This window comes from Muntiacus reevesi, chromosome 12 (assembly GCF_963930625.1).
Source record: "Muntiacus reevesi chromosome 12, mMunRee1.1, whole genome shotgun sequence".
NCBI classification, from domain to species: Eukaryota; Metazoa; Chordata; class Mammalia; order Artiodactyla; family Cervidae; genus Muntiacus; species Muntiacus reevesi.
This window is the reverse complement of record NC_089260.1, coordinates 61,290,095-61,317,408: the sequence shown is the minus strand read 5'-3', so window position 1 is coordinate 61,317,408 and position 27,314 is coordinate 61,290,095. Positions and strand designations below refer to the sequence as shown.

General features: G+C 46.7%; 1 protein-coding gene across 1 annotated transcript in view; it reads right to left on the bottom strand.

Moving 5' to 3' along the window:
• Nucleotides 1-4,892, bottom strand: part of ZHX2 (zinc fingers and homeoboxes 2) — a 177,166-nt gene extending 172,274 nt beyond the window's left edge. Inside the window, exon 1 of the mRNA XM_065903152.1 lies at nt 4,625-4,892. The gene's annotated coding sequence lies outside the window, so the exon portion shown is untranslated. The remainder of the gene's footprint in view (nt 1-4,624) is intronic.
• Nucleotides 4,893-27,314: the final 22,422 nt, after the last annotated feature.

Sequence of the window (27,314 nt, the reverse complement as noted above, 5' to 3'; positions counted from 1 at the left end):
GGTTAATTTTGGATTCCTATTGGCAAAACCTAAAAGAAAACCTCCCTCACTTTCTTAGTGTGCTGTCTTCTTTTCACCCTAAGGCAGAACTGGTCCCCTGGTCTGAAACTTTCCAGAACTCATTTGAGTTCAGATAAGAACCAAGCTGATTTCTTTACATAAGGCTGTCAGTCAGTCTTACCTTCTTTAAACACTGGACAGTCCCTCCTCAGAAGCCTGCCATGGCTTCCTAGTACCTACAAAGTAAAACCACCTCCTCCACGTCTGCCCCCAAGTCTGGCATCACCTCTCTGCACAATCTTCCCTGCATCTCCCTCTCTACCTCAGCAGAACACACATGGCTCCTAGGATATAGTTTTAACTTCATCCAGAATATACCCCTTTTCTCATCTGAGGCCACACACACTTTATCTGCCAACTCAACAACAGTTACACCATTCACCTCTTCTGCCTTACAAGCTGAACCCCAGTGTGTTTAAGGCATTGATGTGCCTAACTAAAAACATGTGATTGCCCCTCTTCGGTAGGTTCTGGTGACCATGTGGCACAGTTCTGGTCAAGCTAAGGACAGAAGTCCCTGAGAGGGGTGTCCCTTTCCAAACGTAACAGGAAAGCCATGCTAGGTGAATGTTCTGTGTGCCTCAGTCATCTTACGTCCCCTTTCCTGGAATGCAGATGTGAGGCCTGGAGATGCAGCAGCCCCCTTCCCACCATGAGGTGATAGACCTGGGGTCAAATGCCTATAGCTCTATGGGTGGCAGAATAGAAAGGAGCCGCCTCAGGTCCCCAGTGGGACAGCTGAGGCACCATTCCACCCACTTTCTTCTTGTCCAACATAAATAGGCCCCCATCTGGTTAAGTCATGGGTGGGCAGAATTTCTGGTGCTAACAGCTGTGTGCAATGATACCGGACACAGCTCCAGACATGGTTCCGCCTCAGTCATGGGTAGTTTCCCAGCTACCCACTCTAGGAAATCCTCTATGGGGTCCCCCATAGCACAAGAACTGTGCCCTTCATGGTACTTCCACAGTAGTTACTTTTCTCAATTCTAGCACCTATTTAATTCTGCTTGATGTGGCCTGCTGGCTGCTCAAACTCTAGAGGGTAAGGGGTCTCAGTCCACTAACGTCTCCCTAGTGCCTGGAGCAGGGCTTTGCATCAAGGTTAGAGAGATGCTCCATTTCTTCAGCATCTCCATCATGTCTAGAATAGTGCATTGGCATGTGTACGGCACATGTTCTGGAGTCTGGAACTCTGCTTATTGTTTACTGTTTGGCCTTGGGCAAGTTAGAGAACCTCTCTGTGCTCCCAGGTCCTCATCTATATAAAGGAGAGGATAACAGTACTTGCTCCACTGCGTTGTCATGAAGACAAAATAGTTTAATTCTAAGCACTTGGTCCCTGACATATAAAAGTGCTTAATGACTTTAGGCTTTTATTAGTGTGATGAATATTATAGTTATGGAATAAGCAAATCAACACAGAGTTGCTAAATATAAATGAATTAAGAGATGAATTAGGACTTCCCTGGTGGCTCAGACGGTCAAGTGTCTGCCTACAATGCAGGAGACTGGGGTTCAAGCCCTGGGTCAGGAAGATCTAGAGAAGGAAATGGCAACCCACTCCAGTATTCTTGCCTGGAAAATCCCATGGATGGAAGAACCTGGTAGGCTACAGTTCATGGGGTTGCAAAGAATCAGACACAACTGAGAGACTTCACTTTCTTTCACTTGAGAGATGAAACCCAGGAAAATTCCAACAAGTTTGGACCAGTGGGCAGTGGTCTCTCTTCCCTCTTTTCTGCCTTTACTTCTCATTCTAACTACAACTTCCCATATCTGAGGAGCTGCTATAACTGGGGTGCTGTAAGACTCGGCTTCAAATGCAGAGTCTAACTCTTGTTGTGTGGCTTCTGGGCAAGTCTTTGTCCCCTCTCTGAGCTTCAGTTTCTTCCACTGTAAACTTGGGATAATAATCCTATTTATCTCATAGGGTTATAGTGAGAATTAAATGGTAAAGCATGTAAAATATACAGCATTATGCCTGGCATACTGAAACAGTGTTAGCAACTGTTATCAAACACTGTCATTATCCTTTTTGTCAAATGCACAGCATGCCACTGATTTCTCATGGTCCTGATGGGGACAGGACACTTGAGGTGGGGTTGCCTTTTGGCATGTCAAGATACATTGCATTTACACTGGCAGAATACTTGTGTGCCAACAAACATTTGTGGCATCTTGATTTTTGCCTTTAAATGGGAATTAGTATATTCAATTTACCTCAAAACCTTGGCCTCTGAATTTTCCCCTTAAGAACTGTTAACTTCCAAGTGGATCCTTCACTGACTCCAAGCCTGGCCAGAAGGTGAACATGCACATGAGACTGTTCAAACAGCAGTGATATTCCCAGATCGTGGGTCCAGTCATTGTCAGGGACACATTTCAATCTTACTTGTAGATTTCCCACCTTTGGCCTTAAAAGAAGATGTGTCTACAGCTTTATATTAACTTTCCCTTTAAACTTAAACCTTCATGTGAGTCCCGTTCAAGCACTTGACGGCTCCATTAATCTATTTTTACTATTAAACATGCCATTTTACAAGATATTTATTCCATTTGGTTGTCATCCAAATGCTTTTTGACATTACTGCCCTGGGACTCCACTACTTTAACTCACTGCCCTCATAAACAGAAAATCACCTTTTGACGGAAATCTTGAAGAGCTCTCAGAACTTCACTCCCTACACTTCAAGGCATTCACTTCTGCTCAACATTACAGGAGAGAGAATGTGCATGTGAGTGAGTGAGTGCATGAGTCTCTGTATGTGTGTGTTTTAAGAGGGTAATTGTGGGAGGTTTGAGCGACCCGAGGAATGAAGGGGGCAATGCCTGTCCCCCAAATCCTGCCCCCACCCCGGGGCCTGCCTCAGACTTGGGGGAGCTGCTATTAATAACATTAACAACACCAGGGGGGCTTCCCTGAAGGCTCAGACGGTAAGGAATCTGCCTGCAATGCGGGAGACCCAGGTTCGATCCCTGGGTTGGGAATATCCCCTGGAGAAGGGAAAGGCAACCCACTCCAGTATTCTTGCCTGAAGAATCCCCATGCACAGAGAAGCCTGGGGTCGCAAAGAGTCGGACACGACTGAGCGACTAACATTCAACATTTACATTGATAACAGGGGGAGACCGTCGGGGATCGCGGAGGACAGAACTCCAGGGTCCGAAAAGACTTGGTGACCGCTAGGGCCCAAGCTGGGCAGCGCCACTTTCAAAGGAGGGGTCCAGGGAAAGTCTTGGTTTCCCCACCTTCCTCCTCCCCACCTCCCAGACAAACAAAAGGCCATCGCGGAAATAGCTGTGAAGGCAGAGACCCCACTGGCTTGGAAACCGATCCATCAGGTGGAAGCCTAAGCAAATCACAACTTGGCTTCCCAGTCCAGTTTCCCCCCCAGCCTCCCACACCCCGTCCCCCTCCGCCGCCGCCTCCCGAGCTCCGCACAGGACGAGCCCAAGGGGACCGTCCTGTGATGCTCACTGGTTTCCAACTTTCCGCTCATCTGCGTCTCCGCAGCCTCATGCCCAGCGGCTGGGAAAGGGGCAAGTTTGCAAAGGCGAAGAGTCGACCAAGTCCCAGGGACCCCACCAAGCAGCCGCAACACCAACAAAGCTCTCTCTCGTGGGGGCAGAGACGAAACGCGCCCCCTGCGGCTCCGAGCCGGGGGTGGGGGGTGGCGCCGGTGGGCTGGGGCGGGCCGCCGGGCCCCGCGGGGAGGGGGGTCCCCGGGGGGTGTCCCCCGCCGCCCCTCCCCACGCGGCTTCCCCGGCACCTGAGCGGGGCGTGGGGACAGCGCCGCGCTCCGGCCCGGCCCGCGCGGCAGGTAGCTCGGCCGCCCGCCCGCGCCGCCGGCAGCCGCCAGGAGCGCGGAGCGGAGAGGCGAGCCTCAGCCCACGGCGTCATGCTTCCTGCCACCACGTTACGGCGAATCGTCACCGCGAGCGGGGAGACGCGGGGAGCGCGGGGCGGGGGGGACGGCGGGGAGCACACACGCAGCCCCCCGCCCGCCGAACCCCGCGGAGCCGGGGCCACGTCCCGGCCGAGTCCCCGCGGGACCGGCCCCGCTCGCACAAAGCGCCGCGCTCGGGCCAAGGAGGGAGGGAGCCGGCCCCGAAATAAATAAATAAAAACACAGTCGGGTCTACGTAACGCCCTGTCGAAAGCGGACGCCATATTTTTTTGTGGCTTATGTCGACATAGGGAAACGTAGACATGTTTTTTTCCTCCTCCTCCTCCTCGCTCGGCCTCCCATTTATCCAAACTTGTAATCAGAACTCTTAAAAAAAAAAAAAAATCTTCCCCACCTCTGGCTCCTCTGATCTCCTCCCACCCGCAAAAAAAAAAAAAAAAAGCCTGCACACTACCTACCACCCCCTCCCGCGCCCCCCTTTGCAATCACACACCCGGCCAAGTCCCATTAACAACACATTTTTCGGGAGCGGCGGCGGCGGCGGCGGCGGTGGGAAAGTTGGGCTGGAGTGGCCGGTGCCCGGCGTGCGGGGCTCGGGGCCGGCGGCGCCGGGGCGGTGGGGGGGTGCTCCGCGCCGGGGCGAAGTTTCTTACCTGCGCCGGGGGCTGGGAGCGCGGGGACCCGGGCTGGGAACGCGGAGACGCGGCACAGGGGCGTTCCAAAATGGAACTCTGCTGGCTCCCCCCCCACCCACTCCCCACTCCCCACCGGGCGCCCGGCTCGGGCTCCGTGGGAAAGAGGGGGCCAAGCCAGCCTGCCAGCCAGCTAGACAGACAGAAGCCCCCGTACGGAGAACAGTGGCCAAAATTTTTAAAAAGGGGGGGAAAAAAAAAAGGAAAAAAAAGGGGGGGAAAAAAAATGTCTCGATCAGTGGGGAATCTACGCCAAAACCCACATGATCTGTAACGTCAGCATGCGTATTTGCATACGATACCACCACCCGAGCTGCCACCCGGGCTCGGGTTCCGCAGAAAGTTACAAAGTGAAATTCAGCCCCCTCCGGAGACGCCGGCGAAATGTCAATTTTCAGGCGGGAGCTAGAGGGGTGGGAAGGGGGGAAGCTAGCCCTCAAGACGCTGGTTACTAGCCAAGGCTGGGGTGGGGGCCCCGTAAATTAACTTAAAAGTCTGAGCCCAGTAACGGACTCGGTGGAATTTCTGCTAGGGGAGGAGGGGGAGGCGCGAGCGAGATCATTGAATATTAAGCAGGACCCGGCGAGGCGGCCGCGGCCGAACCCTCCCGGTGCAATACCCATTTTCTTTATTAAAAGTTCAAGGTGTCACTGATGAGCTCAGCAAACTGTTGATCCCGACCACGTGGAGTGGCGGACGGAGGGACTGCGGGGCGCGGCTGCTCCGGCGCGAGCCGGCGGCACCAGGGACCCCGCGTCCCTCCCGCAGCGCGAGGGTGGGGCCGCCGCGCGCCCTGGGGCGCGGCCTGCGCCTTCTCCCGCCTTTGGACTCAGGGAAATAATGACAACTTTAACAAAAAAAAAAAAAAAAAAAAAAAAATTTTTTTTTTTAAGCTCCTGGAATAGGAACGAGAGCGCTTAGGGTAGGCAGGGTAAGAAAGAGCCCCTACTTATATAACGACTCGAAATTAGAGGACTTTTGCCCAAAAGAGTCTGAGATTTCCGCTTGCGCCAGGTCTGAGGTTGGTTAAACATCCTTAGACTTTTCCCCTAAGCGTCAATAAACAAACAGACGCCCCGGGAGCTGACTTAAAAACTCTTGCCGGGCCAGCGTTCGCTGGGATTCTCAGACTTCCAGAAATGCACACCCCTGCGGCGCTCACAGGCAAGCAAGTCCCTCGGAAGCGAGGCGGGTCACTTTCAAAATTGCGACTCTGGCGTTCCTGGCGGGAGGGCATCCCTAACTGTCGCCTACCCCTGGACCTCCCCTCGGGCGCCTTAAAGCATAGGCAAGTCAGGATGTCGCTGCTCTCCGCCTGCGGCCTCCCCAACCGCGAACTTGCGTTTGGGGCGCGGCGCTGCTGCTACAGTGCTCAGCTAAGGAGCTCTAAGGGATTTGGGATTCAGGAGACGCTCTGGAATCTCACGGAGAGCAACCTGTCTGTGCCTCTGGGTTCTGCCAGGATGGACCCTTTTCCCCTCCGTGGGCGTCTCGACGCGTCAGCATCTCCCAGGTGCGAGCTGAGCGCGAGCGCGCACGAGCCAAGAGGGGGCGAGAGGATGCTGTCTGGGTTGACTTTTGATGTTCTGAGAGCCGCGAGGAGACAAAGAAAGCCTGGGGCTTGGGAGGCCCTGCGGAGTCCCCGCCTGCCCTGAAGATTAGCAGGCTCGGAGCGTCGGGGTTTCCCGGCCAGCCTTTGCTCCAGGGAATTAGAACGAACTCTAGCGGCGGCTTGCGACTCGGCTCCGGACGCGAGGGCAGCAACAGGTGGCCGGGTGCGACGGAGTGGCTGAAGGCGAGGACCGGGACTGGGGTGCAAACGGCTGGCTCTGGGGCTGACCGCGTGGCCAAGGCACTGAGTGACCTTTCGGGATTTTCGTTTCCGAGGCTGAGGAGAAGAAAGAAGCCAAAAGGTTTTCCTAGGATCTCCCCGGAGACTCGTTTCTCCAACAGAATCTCCTTTGGGTCCCCAGGAATTTTTGCAATAAAAATAGCTCGTATGCAAAACTTTGTTACTGGCTTGCACCTGTTTGTTCCGCTAATGTAGGGTTTGCTTGTTAACAGTGCATAAAATTAGATTCTGGCCTGGGAGGGGGTGTCTCTTCGCGAGACCCTCTGGCACCTGAGTCTTGAGCTGCCCGGGCAGGCAGGCTTTTAAAGTATTAAGAACTTGCTGGATGACTGTATCCAGGTCATGTCGCATCTTTCTCAAACTCATTTGATACCTACTGTCTAAAATCCTAATCTGTTACTTGCCATCAAAATCAGAATTTAGGGATGCTATTTTTTTCTTCCCTCAAGGGTGTGTCTGAAGAGTGAAAGAAAAAGATGTCCCCAACTTAATATTTTTATATTGCTTACTCTTGACTCTTCCAGGTCATCTCACCATTTCCCCACCTTCCCTTGGAAATGATAGCTCTCAATTTGTTTCCATGGATATTACTGAAACCTTAAGGAAGCTATTCCTATTTGAGGCTGCACCTCCCTTTTGCTGGTCAACCACTTAGGAGGGGTTTCTTTAAGTCAGGTTTCCTCTGCCCCCCCCCCCCCCCATTCCCTCCTTCTTCTGGGCCAGTAAGTAATAGGATGGCGGGGTCATGGCTGAGCCAGCAGGATAAGCCCTCTGGACTGTCCCCTGAGTTCTCGTATCTTCAGGGCACTTGGATCTCATGGGCACTGTGTGGGCCTCTTATGTGCCTCAGTGTCTTTAAATTGTTCAGAGATTAGCATGGACTCAACCTTTACTATATAAATAAACAGGAGGGGATGAAACAAAGGTGATTTTTGCCTTAAGTGCTGTGATTTGATTTCAGTTTGCTTTATGTGTAGGTGGAGTAGCAGACCCTTATCTGATATGATATGCTTTGGAACCAATAATTATAGGGATAATGTTTACTGAGTGCTTTGTATACATATACCAGCTGCTTCTGAATCTTTTTTTTAACTGAAGTATAGTTGACTTGTAATATTGTATTAGTTTCAGGGGTATAGTACTTAATCGTTACAACAACCCTTAGGCAGTGATTCTCCAAATATTTTATCTTGGGTTCCTTTAGACTTTTAGCATTATTGAGGACACCAAATAACTCTTGTTAACCTGAGTTTTATACATCTTGACATTTCCATATTAGAAATTGAAAAAATCAAGGCACAGGAATGTACAAACACAGTGGCATCAGAGCAATGACTCCATATGTCACGTGGCCTCTGGAAAACAACTGTACTCTTAAGAAAGAATCAGAATGAAAATGGTAAGTAATATTTTAGCCCTATAACCAAAATAGATTTGACCTTGAGGACTCCCTGGAAGGGTCTTGGGGCCCTCCAGGATCCCTGGATAAGATTTTGAGAACCACTGTTAAGGTAAGTTATTATTATGTGCGTTTTATAGGTGAGGAAGCCAAGGCTCTTAGAAATGTAGTAATGTGTCCAAGGCAAATGGAGGGAACAAAGATTTACACTAGATTTTTCAGAGGCTAGAGCCAGAGTTCTTAATGATTGTACAATTCTGCCTATTATTAACAACTCAAGCTCCACCCTCAGCCTAGAACAGCCTCCAGTGCTTCCCAGGACTGCTTTTATTAGCAGCAATTGTCTTTCAAGCCTCTATTATGTATCAGCCCTTCTTACACATCATCTTGTTAAATCCTTACAACCAACCTTCCCTGTGGGTATTCTCTCTCCCATTTTACAGATGACAAAACTGCAGTTCAGAGAACTTAAGAAGCTTCTTCAAAGTCGCTCAGCCAGTAAGCAGAAAAATCTGGATTCAATCTTTGTCTGGTGGCTTCAAAACCAAGGAGAGGCAGGAGTCTGTCACTGTGATTTATAGAGGCCGAGTAGGGAGGAAGCAGCTTCTGTTCATGATTTGGTGAGAACTAGGCCAGGTTAAGAAGTCTTAAAAATTTAGAAATGGCAGGAGGAGAAGAAATAAAAAGCAGCATTACCCTTATGGGGCCCTTAATCTAATGACAACAAATCCACACTGGCTTACAAACTCAAAAAAGATGTGGTGGGGGGGTGGCAAAGATTTGAAATTGAGATGGGGGTTGTGAGGTCACCCCTTCCAGCTATCTGATCCCTGCATTCACATGCTAGATAAGCATTTTTCTAAATGAATGAAAAAAGAAAACAGAGAAACAAGAAAAAGAAAACATCAGCAGTCGGACCAGGCACTGGTTATAATTTTGATATGTATCTTTCCATATGTTACATTTATTTACTTTTTCCATTATGAAACTCTTAGGAGAAATGAAAAAAGTTAAATATCAATTTACCAACTGTAGCGTGGAATGGCTACTACTGACACAACTTACAACAAAGCAAGACAGAGTGTGACCTTTTAGAACATTCAGATTGCTTTACTGAATACCTGCGAGTGAAAGGAAGAAAGGAGGCATGCTAGACAGAGGCTGTCTCCTCCCATGTCTGCATCTCTCCACCCCGTGGCTTGATATAAAATGTCTCGTGCCCTGAGACCACCCCATGGCATTGGTAGCATTGGAGCTGGGATTTGATGTTTTCAAATTTACAGCAGGAGCTTGGCTTGGCAGCAACTTGATCCTGCTTGGAGTGGAGAGCTAAAAGTTTACCAAATGGGGAAAACTCAGAGCTTATTTTTTTCTTTGATTTTTACAATCTGGTTTGATCCTTGCATCACCTCTATAAGGAAAGCAGAACTGGCATTATCGTTCCCGCTTTATGGAGGGTGTTACTGAGGGTCATAAAGATCACATCATTAGTTCAAGTTCACAAATTAAATTCTGAGCCACAATTTAAATCCAGGGCCTGCAACTGCAAAACTAATGCTATTTCTATGCCCCATCTTCATCACTTTTTATCATACTAAAAGGAGTCTAAATGTGGCTCCTATCAGATATTGTTTCTCTTTTCTTACAGAACCCTGGAGGAGCATTATTATATCTATATGCATTTATTTGGTTATATCCCCACTATAATGTAAGCTTCCTACTGCCAGGTACTTTGTTTAGTTCATTGCTGCTGTATCCTTATGTTTAAACCAACATGGCATTTCACAGGTGCACCACAAATGAATGCTGAAGGAAGGAAGGAATAAATGCACTTCTTGTCAAGGCTTATCCAGTTATAAGGAGCCAATGTTTTTGAAGAGTATCCACATCTTCTGTTTACCTAGAATGACCTTAGCTAAGCACATCAGTTACCAGGATCCAGGCTTGTATTTCTATGGTGCATAGGCTTTGTGTCTGGTGAGACAGGGCATGGGTAGTCAGTCCTCATTTGTATTCTCAACATGAGAAACACTAGCAATAGAAAACCTTGCATCAAATCTCTTGAACCATTCAAGATGGCTTACTCACAATAAATTCCTTGATAACTCATTACTGGGTTGAAATATGCACATAGTTCTAGGGTAAAAACCCTTTGCAGTAAATGAAAGTTTCAGGGGATATGGACCATGGTCTCCCAAGGCAACTGCAGTCAATCCTTTCCCTCCCTTTGTGAAAGACACTTTGCCCTTAACAGGTGGAGTTTATCTCCCCTCCCCTTGAATCTGGACTAGTCCTGTGATTGCTTTGATGCTATGAAAGTGATATTCTGAGACATATGAGCCCAGGCCTTATGAGTCTGGCATTTTCCTTCCTCTTGGAATCCTGCTGCCATGTTGTGAGAAACCCAAGCTTCAAGGGGAGGCCATATTGTGGAAAACCAAGATGCTAGGGACAGCAGCCCCAGCTGATTTCTGACTGATTCCCAGTCAGACTTTAGCCATGCGCGTGAGCCATCTTGGGTGTTCCAGGCTAATTGATCTCCCACTTGACTGCAGCCCCAGTTGACATCACATGGGGCAGAAGATCCACCCAGCTTAACCCAATCAACCCACAGAATCATGGGAGATGATAATAAAATACTAGTTGTTCAATACCGCCAAGGTTAGACTATTACATAGCAATAGATAATTGAAATGGGAGGTGTTTTCCTGGTGTTTTAATTTGCATGTATGTCTGAATATTCCAGCTGTGCTTCCCACTGATCTCTATAGGATGTAGCGTTCTGAGATCACAGAGAAAGCCAGACAAGGGATTGGAGGGACTGGTCCATGATGCCTGCGCTGGTCACTCCTCTCAGTGGCAACCTTTTCACAAAAGGGTTGTGATATTAGTTGTTTTTCACAAAACAGCTGAATTCAGCCTAAGAACCACCCCTCCCCCCAGCACACACACGCACACACACACACACACACACACACACCCCAGATCCTAAGCAGATGGATACTCTTAGCACAGATATTCAGTAGGTGCTGGAGTTTAGTGCCTCTTTGGTGTTGCCCGTATCTCCATTCTTCAGAGACATGCACTGTGATAGGGACTCTAAAAGCTGCTGCATGAAGACAACTTGAAGATGCCTCTTCGCTTGGTTTCACTTAGTCCTCACAACTGTCTGAGTAGGTATATCATTTCCCTAATTTGTAGGAGAAGACTAAGACTCATAGAGGAGTTGGACTTGAACTCAAGTTTGACTGACTGTAAATTCTGACTGCTAATCTTGATTGCTTCTCATTACACCTTTGTGCCCTAAATTAGCTCATTTACAAACCACCTTCACAATTTTTACCCCAGAGGTGTATGTACTATCTGTAATATTATTTGACATTTTATATTCAAAACTTAAATGTGTGTATCTATTTAATAATGATAATAATAAGCTTTTTATTACAATGGGAAAAGGAAATCCAACACTGATTGTAACAAATGAAAGGTAGCAACAAAAATAATCCACAGAAAGAAAGAGTGCTATTAAGCTAGCTAGACACTTTCATTTGCAGAAGGTAGAGCCAGAGGGTAAAGGTGTAGAGGTGTTAACAACAAACCAGTGAGTTTTTCTTGAGCTAATTAAAAGGATGGAAAGAGAACTGCAACAAAATAACTTTCTGAACCAGGACCATTTAATGCTACATCCATGCATCAATTAAAACCATGTTTTCTAATGTTATCCTCTAAGATTCAGCCCTAGATTACTTGTCACTTCCTAAATTTGCTGTGGTCTTTTCCGTCTTTCTAAGTCATGCACCCTCTGCTTGGAATGCTTTCCCTTCTCTATGTTTCAAGACTCAGATCAAATGTCATCCCCTTTGGGAAGCTTGCCTGCGTTCTTCCCAAGAGAGTTAGTCTTGCTTCCTCTGAAGTAAACAGGATATTTACTGCATTTTCTTTGAATTAGCAATTATTGCCCTGTAGTCCAGTCACTTCTTTGTATTTGCTACATTCACTTCACTGTAACCCCTTGAGGATGGGTATTTTACCAGCCATCTCTGTGTCTTCATTTCTTGACTAACATAGAATGTGGGGTAGTAGTATTCTAAGATACTCTAAGTAGTTTTCTAAGATACTCAAGATTCCCAGCCCTGCTTATTCAACTGAGCACTAACTAAGGTACTGCTGTGAAAGAATTTAGAAACCTAATTAAAATATCAAATCAGTTGGCCTTATAATCTGGAAATTATGAAGATTTCCGGATAGGCTTTGTCTAATTCTATGAGCTCTGTAAAAGCAGAGTTGGTTGAAGAAGAATTCAGAGATATTCACAGTGTGAGAAAGGATGATGCTCTGCTGCTGAGGTAGAGAGGTCACATGGCAAAGACCTGAAAGCTACCTCTAGAAGTTGAGAGCAGTCCCGGGCTGCCAGTCAAGACAATGAGGACCTCAGTCCTGCAACCATAAGGAACTGAATTCTGCCAATAACCACTGAGTTTGGAAGACCCAGGATATAGTCTATCTTGGTCTGTGTTCCATGGACACTTGAAAAGAATGTGTATTCCTCTGTTATTGTGTGAAGTGTTCTATAAATGTTTGTTAGATCTTATTGGTTGATGAGGTTGTTGATGTTTTATACCCTTGCTAATTTTTATCTAGTTGTTTTATAAGTTGAGAAAAGGCTGTTGAAATTTCCAAGGGTGATTGTGAACTTGTCTAGTTCTCCTTTCCATTTATCAGTTTTTGCCATTCCTTTGTTTGGTACATACACAACTGCACTGTTTGGGGTTTGGCAACCCACTCTAGTATTCTTGTCTAGAAATTTCCATGGACAGAGGAGCCTGGCAGGCTATAGTACATGGAGTCACAAAGAGTTGGACATGACTGAGCAACTAAGCACAAACAGCTTCTTAAATCTGTAGTTCTATGTTGTTTTATGAAATTTGGGATGTTTGGGGCATTATTTCTTTGTTAGTCTTTCATCCTTCATCCAGTGGAAGTCTGGGCTGCTCACTTGGCCTTTGCAGGCACCGTTGAGGCTGGGCCACAGTTTTTTTCTGTGTTGTTTGACTGGGGTAGAGATACTTTTGTCTTAAAAATTTGTCTTGCTACTCTGTTCCATTCCTGGTCCTTTGACTAGAGAAAGCAAGTTTTGGTTGAGTTTCACTGGAGTTTTTTTTCCCAGCATTTCTTGGTCCCTGCAGGTTGCTGGTTTTGTCAGCTTCAACTGTGGGGTGTACAAAGCAAAAGAAAACCCAGGGAAATCATAGCCATGTTACTCCTCAGATCCTGAGATTCCTAATTGGTCTGCTTTCTTCTCTTAACCTTTCAGAGTCTGTAGGTTTGCAAATGGTTTTGCCTGTAATGTCCTGGGATTTTAGTTGTCCTTTGCAGGAGGAATAGGGAAAATTACATCTATTTAATCTTTCCAGAAGCAGAATTCCTAAGTGATGGAATTTTAAAGCCATTTTCGTAGGATTACCATGTGTACTTGGGGTGTCTATGGTGAATCTACTGTTAACTGCTTTGTAGAGGATGCTCAGCTCCTCTTATGAAGGGAACTAGACATTGTGGGGACATCTTGACTTGAAGACTTGCCTTAGATGTACCCTGTATCTTTAAAGGATTTTGATCTATTTCCCTTTAAGAGAAATATAGGAAACATTTCCATCTGTGCCCCCCTGCCCTCTCCTCCACTGACACAGGGTTTCTGAGCTTATCTTCCACATTTGAATCCCATTTCTTTCTTGAAAGTTTGAAGCTTCCTGTGTGACAGATGTGAACAGCACACTGAAGAAGAGGTGAGTAGAGGCATCCTGCTGTGTGTCCTTGGGCAATTCAACTTTCGGAGCCTCAGTTTCTCTGTCTCAAATTCAGGAAAGATGGGGATAGGTCCAATCAAGGTTTTCAAACATCAACCATTTTCCAGCACCAGCTTGAGTTTGTCATGTAGGACTACCTGCTTCCTTGTATATGGAATACATCCCTCCAAATTGACTCACGTTTAAAGAGGAAATTTCACATTGCCATGGAATGTGTGCCCCTTTGGGCAACGTGGCAGGAGAAAGGTCATGCTAGTTTGACACAGCCAGGACCAGCATTTGGTCTCAGAGTCCTCTGAGGTCCCAATCCCAACTTGAAGGAGATGGTGGCTGGAGCTTGTCATGTCAACGTGCCACCTCTACCCTAACCCAGATTCTGATAAAACATGTCCTTCTTGTAGTGGTCCAGTTATGGAAAACCTCCATGCACAGTTGTCATGAACTCTGTGGAGTATGGTGGTAGAGGGGAAATCTGCTTTGTTTTGTTTGAAAATTTTCTACCATGTGCCCTCTCTCTGCATCCACTTCTAAGATGCTTAATTAAAAATATCTTTTATTCTCAAACATTTTGGAGCAGGCATTAAACATCATGGCACTGCCTTTCATGCCACTCACCTCTACTCCATGACAGAATATTGTTTGCCAACATAGTCACTCTTTACATAAAAGTGGATTAAAATTCATCTCTTCTGGAGCACTTTGGAGGAGAACTTCATGACATCTCTTAAAAATATTAATAAGGAGAACCCCAGGGTATTCAGCACAACTGGGATTTTTTAGCTACCCAGGGCTAGAAACCAGCCAGTGTCTCCCAGACCCTCTCCTGGGATATGACTTTGGGAAGTGCCTGGGTGGTGACCATCCTTTTGAGAGCCCAGACTTCCCACCAACAGTGGATGGCTCCCTGGAGGGCTGGGGAGGCACGTCCCAGACTCGTTTCCCCTTCCAGTTCTTCTATTGCCTGTCTAAAATGCTCCATCACAGTGTTTTGAAATGCCCAAATATGAAGTCAGTATTCCTGCATTTTCTGTTCATTGCCACATCTTTAAACACTTAGAATTGCGTCCGGCTCTGGCATGATGACTCTCAGTGAATATTGGTTGAATGAATATATTCTGTAGTTGTCTTCATTGGACTCTAGATTCTATTAGGCAGGGACCATTTCTGTCTTATTGCATCTCCCAGGCTTAATACAATACTGGGCATGTGGTGTGTGATCAATAACCATCCACTGAACAGAGCTGCTCCTTAGACCTTGCTCATTCATTCCTTTGTGGAGACGTCATGGCCTTACAGTTGGAGGCAGGATTCAGAATCAGGAGGTTTCGAGCATGGATATGGACTCAGACATCCTCTCCCTGAGGGTTTGTGGCAAGTACTTGAACTCTTCGACCCTCTGTTTCCTTTGTGAATAACAGGGATAATGATCCCCACCCAGTTTCTCAATGGTTGAGAGGGTTAAATTGAAGGCACAGGGCCCTTAATAACTGGCAGTTCTAATTATCACTGTCGTTGGTCTAGCTTCTGTTTCTTATGCAGATAGGCATGCCCATACCACTTGGTTGGGTTTAAGTGGCAGAGTTGACCTGGTGATAACGTCAGGGGGAGCTGGAGAGGGTCTGAGCTGTGTATCTAGCCGTGGCCTTCTGTCCACGGCCCCCAGGGCCCCGACACCCCAGGGGTGCTCTGGGTGCTTTGAGAGTTACCTGCAGTTCGTAAAAAAGCCCATTGGAAATCCTAATCCATCCTTGATGAGATGTGTGTGTGTGTGTGCGTTTTGAGGTTGGCATTGCAGGCTGATGAGCAAGGATTAAATGGTCACATATGACTTCAAGAAAGCAATAAATCGATCATAGGATAATAAATGCTGTCTTGTAGATATTATACTCTGTGGGAGTTGTGACGGGAAATAGCAAAAGGACCCTAAATATAGTTCCTAAATGACCCCCAGTCTTCACCACCCTGCCCCCCTACCCCCCGCCCCGCCAAGGGCTGGAACAGAGGATGGTGAAGCATAGTGGTTAAGTCCGGCAGCTCCAACCCAGATCTCCTGGGATGGAATTCTGACTCCTCCATGGACAAGTTGTACTGTCTTGAGTTTTCTCTCTTTGCCTCCATCTGAAAAATGGAGCTAATTGTGGTAGCTACCATGTACTGTTTGATTGTGAGGATGAAATGAAATGATTCATGTAAACAGCTGACAACAACATCTGGAGCATCTAATGCCTCATACCTGTCACCCACCATTATTGGATAATCCATAATTATCCAATTGCTTTAATTTTTTCACAGGTGTTATTCTCCGGCTGACTTTTTGGCCCTCTCTCCAATCCATCATGTTCTCCTGACTCTAGTTTGCTATTGGGTAACCCTGAATATTCATTGGAAGGACTGATGCTGAAGCTGAAGCTCCAATACTTTGGTCACCTGGTGTAAAGTACTGACTTACTGGAAAAGATTCTGATGCTCGAAAAGATTGAGGGAAGGAGGAGAAGGAGCCAACAGAAGATGAGATGTTGGATGGCATCACTGACTCAATGGACATGGGTTTGAGCAAACTCCAGGTGACAGTGGCAAGGAAACCTGGCATGCTGTAGTCCATGGACTTGCAAAGAGTCAGACACAACTGAGTGATTGAACAACAGCAACAATAGATGTGGACCTAGATCTCACCTGGCCCTGCCATGACGTTGTGACAGGAGGATGACCTCAGCCCCAGGAATACTTCCTAATGACCTCTGACTTCTATTTATACACCCCAGCACTGGGGTTGCTCAGAGCGTGCTAGCATTATACATCTGTCATGCTACCAGCTTGTCAGTCACCTGGACTCTGAAATCATCTTCTGCTGTTACCATAAAGTATCTCGGAATTATAGAATGTTGGAACTGATGTCAAAACCACAAAAACCTCTTGAGTCTTATGGACAGAAGTAGTCATGACCGTGACCAGTGTAGGAAAGATTGGCAAAGCCCAATGTTTGTAAGCCCTTCCTAGTTTTCAAAGCACTTCTCCAGAACCCCCCTCCCAGCTCTTTCCTTCTCTTCCTTTCACTGTTCTCCCTCGCTCACTCTTAGTAAGAGCCTTCTAACCAGTCTTCCTCCTTGTATTTTTGAGCCTCTCTAATCCAATCTGGAGAGCAAGGATTGGCAGAAGTTTTCTCTCAAAGGCCAGAGAGTAAATATCTTTGCAGCCCTTCGATTTATGTTTCAGCTGTTGAACGATGCTTTTGGCGCATGCCAACAGTCATATGGGATCTGTAAATGAATGGGGTTGGCCATGTCTCAATAAAACTTTATTTATTGGTGCTAAAATGTAAATTTCATAAGATTTTCACATGTCATGAATTATTACTACTATTCTTTTGTTTTGTCAAACTAACTTAAAAATTAAAACCACTCATTGCTTGTGGACAGCACAAAGTAGGAGGTAGGCTGAGGTTGGGTCCAGGGACCATCACTGGCCCAACTGGGCTCTAGAATGGTTTTCTAGAAATGCACCGCACCTCTTATGATGGCTGCTGCTGCTGCGAAGCCACCTGCTGAGAGGTGAGAGGCAGCAGGCACTGAGCTAAGAGTTCCTCCTAGGATGCACCTAAACCTCACAGGCTGACCCAGAGGCACTGTTTGCCTCCTTACTGAGAAGCAGAGGGCTGTCCCAGGGCACCCCACCAGGAAGTGGGAGAGCCCGGATTTGAAGTGGATGGTCTGAGCCTGCTCTCTCATCTGCCACGCTGCACCCGCTACATTTACCTTGAGATGAGTGAGTGTCTTCTCACTGCTCCTGGAAGGTACCCCATGGGGTCCTTCCCAACATCCCTGGAGGCACCAGATGTTTCCATCCCCTGATGCTTCCAGCTCTCTGCTCCCCCCAAGCTCTCTGCTCCCTAGCCGTTTTGCTTGTCTTCTGCTTCCTTGAACTCTCCAAGTTTATTTCTGGTTCAGGATTCTCACCTGCCATGCTCCTTCCTCCTCGCCTGGCCAGGCAAGTGCCTGTGGGTCTGAGCTTGTGTGACTGTCTCGGAAAGGCCTCATATAAGCCCTGTGATAGTCTCTCTCCCAGAGCCACTCTGTCTTGCTGCAGTATTTCTGACAACAGGCAGCTGGCTGCATCGCTCTGTATTGATTTCATGCCCATCTTCCCACCAGCTAGTAATCCCACAGTGCATGATGGGAAAGCACAGCTTCTGGACACATCTTGCTTGCATGTATTTTTCTTTTCTTTTTAAGTGGCTCATGTGTGCATACTCAGTTGCTTCAGTAATGTCCAACTCTTTGGAACCCTATGAACTGTAGCGTGCCAGACTCCTCTGTCCTTGGAATTCTCAGGTAAGAACATTGGAGTGGGTTGCCATGCCCTCCTCCAGGGAATCTTCCCAACCCAGGGACTGAACCCTCATCTCCTATGTCTCCCGCATTGGCAGGCAGATTCTTTGCCACTAGTGCGTGGCTCAGGTGGCAAAGAGTCTGCCTGCCAGTATAGGATATCCAGGTTTGAACCCTGGATTGAAAAGATCTCCTGGAGGAGGGCATGGCAACCTGCTCCAGTTTTCTTGCCTGGAGAATCCCATGGACAGAGGAGCCTGGCAGGCTACAGTTCTGATGGACTATACCCCCATGGAGTCGCAAAGAGTTGTACACAACTGATTGGCTTTCACTTTTCTTTTAGAACACTCTGCTTGCTATATAGCTTCCAATTCCTAACAATGTCACATGAATTCCCATGGTCATTACCTTTATTTTTTAAATGATTTACATTTTTAAGAAAGCATTCGTTTTGAGATGCTATGATTTTTATTTATTTAAATTTTTGACTGCACAGTATGTGGGATCTTAGTTCCCTGACTGGGGATCGAACCTCCACTCCACGTAGTGAAAGTGTGGAGTCTTAACCACTGGATGGCCAGGGAAGTCCCTTATATGTAGTTTTGAGCCTAGACCCCAGGGCCTAGCCCAAAGCAAGTGTTCTACAAATATCTGGAGAAGTAAGAATCAAATACGTTTTGCTCTTAGTCTTCCCAACACCCCTGGAAGAGAGTTATTACTCTCTCTTCACCATCCCCGTTATAATGGAGGAAACCTGGATTCAGGAACATCCAGTAGCTTTTCCAAGGTGGCAGAAACAGTGATCAAATCCAAGGTCTCTGCTGCTGCGTCCAGGGACTTTTTTTTAATGGACCGTGAACATTCCCTTATGATTATTCATATGTGTGTGCATATTTATATAGATAGATTTATTTTGGTATAGCTGCCCATATTCAGATGATAACTATAATGAGATAGAGCAAAAATTCCATGTTGCACTTCTGTCTCCCTAGCATCTAGGTTCTTTCTGAAATCAACAAATGGTACCAATTTCCTCTAGCTCCTGCTACAGGTCATCCATGCATATCTGAGAAAACACCTGTATTTATTTTCCTCCCTCCCCACATCTGACATAAGTGGAGGCATAACATACAAGCTGGTCTTACTTTTTTTCACTTAGCAGTTTGCTGTGGAGATTTATATCCTCTACATGCCTACATATCTCTTCCGTATCCCTGCAGATACAGCTCACTTTAAACACTTTTTTTATGCTTGGTGAGTATTTTACCATCTGCATATTCCACAATTTATTTAACCATTCCACAGTGATAGACATTTGGGTTGCTTCCAAGTGGGCTTCCCTGGTGGCCCAGATTGTAAAGAATCCACCTGCAAAGCGGGAGACCTGGGTTCAATCCCTGGGTTGAGAAGATCCCCTGGAGAAGGGAATGGCTACCCATACCACTGTTACTGCCTGGAGTATTCCATGGATAGAGGAGCCTGGTGGGCTACAGTCCATGGGGCCACAAAGAGTTGGACATGACCGAGCAACTATTTTTTTATATTCCACAATTTATTTAACCATTCCACAGTGATAGACATTTGGATTGCTTCCAAGTTCTTGTCGTTACAAACACTGAGTAGCTTTGTAAATATGTCCATTCACACATGTGTAAGTGTATCTGAAGGATAAAATTCTAGAAGTGAAACTGCTGGGATAAAAGGTATGCTGCAGTTTTTAAGAAGTCTGTCTTTCACAGATGTATAGAACAGACTTTTGGACTCTGTGGGAGAAGGCAAGGGTGGGATGATCTGAGAGAACAGGATTGAAACATGTATATTATCAAGTGTAAAACAGATCACCAGCCCAGGTTGGATGCATGAGACAAGTGCTCGGGCCTGGTGCACTGGGAAGACCCAGAGGGATGGGGTGGAGAGGGAGGCGGGAGGGGGGATCGGGATGGGGAACACATGTAAATCCATGGCTGATTCATGTCAATGTATGGCAAAAACCACTACAATATTGTAAAGTAATTAGCCTCCAACTAATAAAAATAAATGGAAAAATAAAAAAAAAATAAATTAAGAAAAAAAGTCTGTCTTTTCAGTACTTTAGTCAAAATGTACAGAAATGCCTCAGATGATGGAAATATTTGGGTAATATGCTATTTTGTTTGATTACTTTTTAACTTTTAAGGTTAGGCATTTCACTTTCAATTCTTAATGAAATTTTTAAAAAATACATTCATAATCTTTACTGTCATGGAAAGGATAAAAGCCCTGTTAATCTCTTTGACCACCATGAATTTCCAGGGTCTGATATTGATCTTTCTGAATGTCAGTGATCGTTGTCTGGTCAGTAATTGGGGTTAATATAGATAACTTTAGCACACAACCTGGGAATTATTATTTAAATAAATCCTTCATATAAAAATAAATAAATAAAAATTTTAAAGTCTATCTGTTCAGAAAGCATGTTTTAGAAAGCATGACACATCATTTCTAAGATTCACATTGACCATGACTATGACCATGACCATGATTGGCCCATGGTGAAGCTGACCTGATGGTGAAGAACTCCCTTTCCAGGAGGACATGAAAAATCAGCCCAGTGTATTCTTCCTCCAACATTTATCCTCCATTCTGGCTGCTTAATCCTCCCACTCTTGGGTCAAAGTCTCTGAAAGGCAGGCTGCAATGAAGGGTAGGATCAGCTTCAGTCCCGAGATCAAAATACCTTAAATTAGGTACCAGCTCTGCAATTATAAGCTGTGTGACCCAGGAAGAGGCTTCCCAGGTTGCACTAGTGGTAAAGAGTCTGCCTGCAGGAAACATAAGAGATGCAGATTCGATCCCTGGGTCAGGAAGATCCTCTGGAGGAGGGTGTGGCAACCCACTCCAGTATACTTGCCTGGAGAATCCCACAGACACAGGAGCCTGGAGGGCTACAGGCCATGGGGTGGCAAAGGGTTGGACATGACTGATGTGACTTAGCACACATGCACACACATGACCCAGGAAAAGGTACTCTAACCTTTCTGGGTCTCGGTATCGTCACCTGGAAAATTTGGCTAATTGTGCCCAACTCCCAGAGTGTTTGTGGAGATTAAACAAACTAATCCATGGATCACAGTAAGTATACCAAGTGTGTGTGCATGTGTGTGTGTGTGTGTGTGTGTGAGTACCCGTGTGTGCTCGGTCACAGTTGTGTCCTATTCCTTGCGACCCCATAGACTGAAGCCCGCCAGGCTCCTCTGTCCATGGAATCCTCCAGGCAAGAATACTGGAGTGGGTTGCCATTTCCTTCTCCAGGAAATCTTCCTGACCCAGGAGAACTTGAGTCTCCTGTGTTGGCAGCGGATTCTTTACCATTTTACCACCTGGGATGCCCTAAATACATGATACATGCAAGCTATTAATACTGTTAGCTTTGGGGTTGCAAAACCCTAAGGGACTGGAAACAGACGGGTAAGGCAACGGGTCTGGAAAGGGGCACAGCAATTGTGGTCCTAGCAGACTATGGGTCAGCTTAAGGCCACCCGGTGCCAGGGCCGGGGTTGAGAAGCTGATGCAATCACTCCACAGGATAACCTTTGTCTGTTTCCCAGCTTAGCCAGAGCCAGTTTGGTTAATGGTTAGGTGCGTGGCACTCGAAATGTGGTGAGCCTGGAGGGCCTTCCTGCGTACTTGGGACTAGGTATAACCAATGGAAACACCCTCTCAGAACAGCCTCGTGGCTGCCAAGGGTGGGGGAGGGAAGGATTGGGAGTTGGCAACTAGCAGATGCAAACTATTATATACAGGTTGGATAAACAGTAAAGTCCAACATATGATGTGTGTGCGTACATGCTAAATCAGGAACTATATTCAATATCTGTGATAAACCCAAAATGGAAAAGAATATTATATATATATATATATATGTATAATTAAATTACTTATCTGTACAGCAGAAATTAACACAGCATTTTAAATCAATTATACTTCAATAAAATTAAAAAAAAAAAATCCTCTCCAAGTGAAGTGTCCTAAGGTGGTTGTATTTGCTCATTGCCTGGCTGTAGGCTCTTGTGCATGGACAAGTGTGTGGGCCACACCCAAACAACTACATGTATGGAATATTTTCAGTAGGCACAAGCTTTAGAGCTGGGCAGCTCTGGGGTCTAGTTCTGCTTCTCTCTTCTCTCTACCCCAACTATCATCCATGTGGGAGATAAAATGACAGTGAAAAGCACAAGCTCTGGGTTCAAATCCTCTCTGTGCTGACCCATCAATAGAACCTTAGACAAATTGTTGGATGCCCCTGGGCCTCAGTTTCCTCACCTGTAAAATGGGGATGATAATCAAATGGATCTGTGTGACTCTTGTGAGGCCTCAGTGAGGTAAATACAACTCAAGCCCTTACCCCAGGGCCTGCAAATACACTTGAAGAAACTGTAGCTGCTAGTTTCTAAGCATATTTTATTGACCACTAATTGTTCTCAGTCCCTTTCCTCTGTAACCACGTCTGAGGATAAAGGCAGAGAGACTTCCAAGCTGTGTACGGTCACCACGCCAGTCTCCTGGACTGACCCCAAGGCGTTTCAATTCACCCATCCGAGTCACGTGAGCAGAAGACAAAATCCTTGGCTCTGTTTGTGGAGGTTAACTGTCAAGATGTCAGCCACGTCTCAGCTGCTGCTCTCCCCTTCTTGGCTTCAGAATATCCGATCTAACGACTTGGCCTGGAATCCTCAGATTTCGCTGTGAGAGTGAAATTTGCAGACTTTCCCCAGTGGAGTTCTTGCTGGAGATGTTTGCAGGCCAGGAAAATTCTTTCTTCTCTAATGCGAGGCAGATGCCACTTACCTAAAGGATGATGTGGTGAGAGAGACACTGGTCGGGTTTCTGGGACCTACTTTGTATGCGGAGTTGCTGGGGACATCCGGCCATTCTGCCAGGGTCTCAGTTTAATGTGTGGCCCTGAGTGTCTGTAGCCCATGGATGTCTGCACAGAGCCTGAGGGTGCTCCGGCGAGGAGGGAGGGTTCTCCTCTTTCTCACTCAGACCTCCGAGGAAAAAGGGAGGGACGGGTAAACCCGAGGCATCCCTCGCTCCACCTGGTACTGGGGCTGGACAGAGCACAGGGCCAACTCCGATGCCTTACTCCAAGGGAGAACTTCTGGTCCACCCACCAAAGCAATGACATTGTGACTGGTGGCACTTGGCTTTACCTAGCTCAGGTGACCCTGTGACTCTCACCACCCCTGCCTCACTCACCCCGGGAGGGGCACTGCAGCACTCGGGGAGCTGAGGCAGGTTCAGAGGCTGAATGACTTGGGCTTGAATCCTGGCCCTACCTCCTTTTATCTGTGTGACACTGGGCAAGTTACTTAACCTCTCTGAGTCCCAGTTTTCTCCTCTGCAAAGTGGGGGTAATAATACCCACTTTGTAGGTCTGTGTGAAGATCGGAATGAAATGACATGAATGGTATAAATGAAAAACATTCAAGAAATGGAAATGGTTTTTAAAAAATGTCTCATGGGATCCTTTAAGGTTGTGACACAAATAAGAAAATCAGTTGAGTGGTTGAGAAGGACAAAAATTGTGATAGGAATAAACTGAAAGCCGTTGACCAAACCGTCTATGTGTCTGAGGTTAACTATTAATTCTCTGTTTTCCTGAACATTGTGCACATGCTAAGTTGTTTCAGTTGTGTCCGACTCTTTGAGACCCCATGGACCGTGACCCACCAGGCTCCTCTGTCGATGGGGCTTCTCCAGGCAAGAATACAGGAGTGGGTTGCCGTACCCTCCTCCAGGGGATCTTCCCAACCAGGGATCCAACCCGTTTCTCTTATCTCTCCTGTATTGGCAGGCGGGTTCTTTACCACTGAGCCACTTGTGAAGTTCCTGAACATAGATGAAGCTCATATCCTGGGGATGCCAAAGTCCTCGTTCTGCTTCCTAATCCCCTTCACTGTCTCTAAGCTGTTCTGGGCCATCCACTTATCCACTTCCACAAGGTATATTTATCTCTGCTGATTCACACTGAAATGGTTATTTTCTTGTACCAGAGCTCATGAAAGAGTGACCAAGAATTCTTGGTCTCCCTGTCTTATAATTCCAGGCTTTAAAGAACAGAGCCTTCTCCAACTCCTGTCTGCAGCAGCTGCTTATGTTCCTATTAGCAACTGCACAGATCCGAGCAAATACTGGAGGCATGAACGTCTGTTCTCCAAAGTCCCTGCTCCAGCGCTCAGGGGAGGCTTCCAGAGCATTTAAAAACCCCAGCCCTTCTATCTTGAAATAATTATAGACTCACAGGAAATTGTAGTGATAGTACTGACAGGACCTTGTCCCCTTCACTCAGTTTCAGCGATTACATCTCACTTACCTCTAGCAACCAGGAAATTGACATTGTGTGTCAACGTACAACGTGTGTGTATTGCTATTCATCTTTGATCACAAGTACATTTATGTACGCACCACCACAATCAAGCTGTAAAACTGTCCCATCACCACAATGGGCTCTCCCTCGCTTCCCCTTTGTAATCACCCCCACCCCCTGTCCCAACCATCCCTGACCCTCTGCAATCACATGGAATCCATTTTCCAAACCGATTTACCTTGGGGATTGAAAGGGGATGCCGCCAATTATTATGCCGGGTCAGCAGATGTGTGCTGGGATGTTTAGTCCTCTAATTAAATGAATTATTTCTGGGCTTCCCTGGTGGTTCAGTGGTTAAGCATCCACCTGCCGATGCAGAGGACACAGGTTCGATCCCTGGTTGGGGAAGATCCATATGCTGAGGAGCAGCTAAGCTCACGGGCCACAACTACTGAGCCCGTGTGCTGCAACTACTGAAGCCTGCTCGCCTACAGCTCGTGCTCTGCAACAAGAGAAGCCACTGCAATGAGGAGCCCACACACCACAACGAAGAGTGGCCTTCACTCGCCACAACCTGAGAAAGTCCACAAGTAGCAATGAGGACCCAGTGCAGCCAACAAATGAAAAAATAAAATTTAAAATGTATTATTCCTGTGTGTGTGTGTGTGTATGTGCACATGGTTGGGGGTGTGTAGGGAGTGAAATGGGCTTTCCTGGTGGCTCCGCGGTAAAGAATCTGCCTGCAATGCAGGAGTTGCTGGAGATGCAGGCTCCATCCCTGGGTCGGGAAGATCCCCTGGAGGAGGGCATGGCAACCCACTCCAGTATTCTCGCCTGGAGAACCCCATGGGTCCTAGTCAGTCCATAGGTCCAGAGGAGCCTGGTGCATCCATAGTGTCCCTAAGAGTTGGACACAACTGAAGCGACTTAGCATGCTCACACACAGACAGTAAAGCAGTTCCTGAAGCTTTAAAGCTGTCTGATGGCAAATCACCCTCCAAGAGCTGCCTGTGAGCTTCCTCCTTTGGCCCGTGGGAGTGTCTGGCTCTCCAGTGTGTGTGGCAGCGTCTAATTATTCTGCAGTCATGCCCATTGCCGGAGGGAGTAGCTATTGTCCCCTGTAGAGCTGCCAGGAAGGTGGCTTTAAAGACATTTTTTGGTTTGCTTTCTCGTTGTTTTGCATCCACCTCAAACCACCACACTCTGCCCTCTGCTCCCCTAGAAATCACCTAAGTCACCACTGACTCTTCCTTGCTACTGCCTGCCCTGGAGAGGTCAGAGGTTCCCAGATCCTGGCCCAGGTTCTCCTCTCACCCCACTCACTCTCACTGGGTCATCTTACCCCACCCCGGGCCTTTAATAATCAATCACTCATGTTGATGACATCATGCATGTTGATCTCTCAGGTTCCTATTCTCCAGGCTGACCTGGCCCCCTGCGGCAGAGCTTAGGATCTCCACACACAAGAGGCTCTTCTTACAGCCCCTGCACATTTTGAAATGTAGTTCAAAGTTGTTTTTCTTTGTATATTTCCCTCTTATCTGGTCTTTTCTGCCTTAACTCAAGTATGGATCTAATGGATAGTTTATACATCTGAGAAGGTTAGTGCACCATAACTATGTTGAATAATCTACCAAGTTGCTTTAACTTCTTAGCATGATCAGAAAAGACCTACTCTTTGATTTGCTTTTTGCATTTTAAATTGATGAGAGCCCCCAGCAGGTGTTTTGTGTTTATTTATTTTTTTCCTAAAGACAATGTTCCCTTTATTACTTTCAACATACCACTTTCTGCTTGTCCTTTCTCAGTCTGTTTCTTCTCAATTTCCCTTCTTGCCTTATTATTGTTATTTTTTTAATCTCCTAGTATTCTGGTTTTGTTTTCCAAGAGGGGTGCCTGAGACAACCAGTGACACAATAAATATTCCAGTGTGGGTGCCATGGGTCCCCAGTGCTTTCATCCTGTGACGTTCAGCACAGATGCCACGTTCTTCATGAAAGCCTGTCTCGTTTCCCAATCAGAAGGTCTTTCAGTTCTTCCAGCATTCTCAGGCATTTCTTCTTAGTTGTGATTTCACTGCCTTGTGTTACATGCTCCCCTATGAGACCCTCAGCTCCTTGAGGATGGAGATCATGCTCTTTTTCATCCTGGAATCATCTCAAGCAATAGAATTGATACTGTCTAGGGTTTTTGCTCTTCCCCAATCAATAGAAATTGATTAGAGATCAAACAAGAAATTCAGGTAAGGGTTAACTGGGGCTCCTGCTAGATGCAGGAGGAAGCAAAAAAGTAAGTTCCCTTGCTTGCTGGCTCCCTGAGTGGGGGCAAGCTCATTCCTCCCATGGATGGTGTGAAGGTAGGAGTGTGTCCAGGGGTCAGGCTGGAGGGGTGGCTTAGGCAGTTTGCCCACCCTTTGTGGTGTTGACTGCATGGGGTATGGGCAGTACCCTGCTTTTGCTTCCAACACTTGAGTTTTTTTGCTTGTAGCTCTCCAGAATGGCAGTTGGGTTTTTGTTTTTGTTTTGTCTTTGTAAAGTTTAGGCTTGCCAGGTTGCACAGGAGTAAAGAATGCACCTGCCAATGCAGGAACTGCAAGAGACTTGGGTTCGATCCCTGGATTGGGAAGATCCTCTGGAGATGGGAAGGGCTACCCACTCCAGTATTCTGACCTGGAAAATTCCATGGACAGAGAAAGCTGGTAGGTTACAGGCCATGGGTTGCAGAGTCAGACATGACTTTTGGTCCAGAATTTGCTCCAACTGCACATGCACGCAGTTATTTTTAATTCCATGAATTTTCTTTGTATTTTGTAACTCGAGGAGAGGTGTGTCCAGGTGCAAGGATTGCCGGACTGCAGCAAAGGGCCCCAGGTCCCATTATTCTGCCTCAGAATAATGCCTTGCACAGGGAAGATGCTTAGGA